The sequence below is a fragment of the Portunus trituberculatus genome, chromosome 7, assembly GCF_017591435.1.
Source record: "Portunus trituberculatus isolate SZX2019 chromosome 7, ASM1759143v1, whole genome shotgun sequence".
Classification (NCBI taxonomy): Eukaryota; Metazoa; Arthropoda; class Malacostraca; order Decapoda; family Portunidae; genus Portunus; species Portunus trituberculatus.
The window spans coordinates 7,229,044-7,231,543 of record NC_059261.1 but is presented as its reverse complement, the minus strand read 5'-3'; the positions used below and the strand labels follow the sequence as shown (position 1 = coordinate 7,231,543).

The window sequence follows — 2,500 nt, the reverse complement described above, 5'->3', positions numbered from 1 at the left end:
ATAGGACAGAGGGGCAGGTTGACACATCTCGTTTCACCTGTCTCATAGTTCCTGTTTACCTCTCTCTCTCTCTCTCTCTCTCTCTCTCTCTCTTTGGTTAAGTAGAAAAGAGAGAGAGAGAGAGAGAGAGAGAATTATCATATATAGAGAGAGAGAGAGAGAGAGTCAGAGTCAGAGTCAGAATATTTATTCCATTATAAAATACAATGGTTATTCCTTACATGGTGTTTACAGCATAGAAACATTGGGTCAGGCAACATGTAAACAATATTTAAGATTGTTCTATATAGGAAAAATCACAAATACATAAAAAGTAGATAGACTATACTATCTGCACTAAAATCTTTAGAACGGTAAAACTAATGTCTTAAAACGACAATGAGTAAAATTATATAAGAAAAATAAAACACTAAGTCTACAAATAATCAAAATAAATTAAAAACATAGTAAAACAAGAAAAACACTTAATTTGTACAATAGTTATGGAGTACTAAACTGTTGCACTAAAAGTGGCGTAGCAACTGTCGTTTAAAAGAAGAAGCGGTGGCGGCATTCCTGAGACAAGCGGGAAGGCTATTCCACAGGCGTGGCGCGGCCACCAGTGCTGAGCGAGCCCCAGTGTGTGTGTTAGTGTGAGGGATATACAGTTGATTCTGTTGTCTGGTAGGAAGAAGCCGTAGATCACTGAGTTTTGGTAGGGGAAGAATATGGTGCGGAATTCTCTCATTCAAAATGTTATAAGTCATTACACATAATTCATATTTATATTTATATTCAATTCTTAGCCATCCAAGCTTTTTCAGGAAAGGAGTGACGTGGTCACGCCTAGTCCCTCCATTCAGTGCAACTTTAGCAGCAAAGTTTTGTACTTTCTGTACTCGTTGTAGCTGAGTTGCGTTAGTAGATCCCCATATTTTCATACCATAATTCACTGAGCTTAATACAAGGGAGTTTATAGCAATTGTTCTTGCATCAGAACTCAGGTAGTCTTTAATCCTATTTAGATAGACTAACGTACCGAAGCTCTTTCTGGTAATGTTATTTATATGTTTATCAAACGTCAAGTACTTGTCAAAATTTACTCCAAGATTATTTATCATATCTTTAGGGGCTATCTTACTTCCATCGACCTTTAAAAAAGTGTTTGGAGGTATCTTTGAAATATATGATCTGCTGCCTACAAACATGCACTGCGTTTTCTTAGTATTAAGCAATAGGCCATTTACGTTAAAATAATCTTTAGCAATTTTAAAGGTAGTAGCACTTCGGTACATTAGGTCATCAATATTGTCAATACTACCAGTGTGAATAAACTGGGTGTCATCAGCATATTGTACTACTATACAGTCAGAAATAAAATGTGTTAAGTCGTTAACATATATTAAAAACAAGATTGGGCCAAGCACAGATCCCTGAGGGACACCGTATGTAATTTCTAATTTATCAGAGAGAGTCTTTCCCATTCGTACACACTGTGATCTTTTGTTTAAATAACTATCAAACCAAAAATTGTCAATTTTCAACTTATGCAGTTTATCTATTAGAATTTTATAGCTGACACTATCGAAAGCTTTAGACAGGTCGCATAAAGTGACAAGAGATATTTTACGTTTGTCAATATTGTCGAACAGTTTATTAGCAACTGTCATGAGCGCCGTTTCAGTCGATAGATGGCTTCGAAACCCATGTTGAGATTTACTTAATAAATTATTGGTTTCGAGATGTTTAGTTAGCTGAGATGCAATAACCTTTTCTAAAATTTTAGATATAACGGGCAAGATAGATATAGGTCGGTAGTTTTGGGGCTCATTTGCATCACCTGACTTATAGACTGGAACCACTATTGCTTGCTTCCAGAGTAACGGAAAGGTTCCTGTTACAATAGAGGTATTTATGATACAGGTTAGGTAAGGTATGAGAACTGTCAGAGAATCTCTCAAAAACCGCAAAGATATGCCATCACAGCCGTGCGAGTCACTATTTCTCATATGTTTAATGATTAAGATAATCGTGTCACTATCTACAGGCTGAGGTCGAAAGACAGGGGGTACGTACTGGTATCGGAAGTAGGAATACTATAATCAGAATTTCTTGGAACATTCCTTTGACATTCATTGAAAGTTATTTTCCCAACATTTGCAAAAAAACTGTTAAAATTGTTGGCCATAGACGTTAACTCTTCTTTATCCTCCCTCATAGCTACAGGACCCTTACTTTTGGAGACTGGGGCTAATTCCTTTATAATTTTCCACATTGCAGCAGTATTACCTCTGTTGTTTCCAAGTTCTTTATTATAGTATTCAGATTTAGTTTTATGAAGTGAACTTCGTACCAGTTTCTTCAATTCTTTATATTCACCACGAATTTCGAGATTGTTACGATCATGTTTCAAGGACAAATGTATTTTATTTTTCTCATGAATAAGAGACCGTAAATCATCATCCATCCAGGGTGCGAATGGTCTTTTAACCATTTTTGTAACAAGAGGTGCACAGATATT

At 36.0% G+C, this 2,500-nt stretch overlaps 1 protein-coding gene across 1 annotated transcript in view; it reads left to right on the top strand.

Moving 5' to 3' along the window:
* The window catches only part of LOC123520283 (neurobeachin-like), a 287,400-nt gene that overhangs the window by 12,470 nt on the left and 272,430 nt on the right, over nt 1–2,500 (top strand). The window lies entirely within an intron of this gene.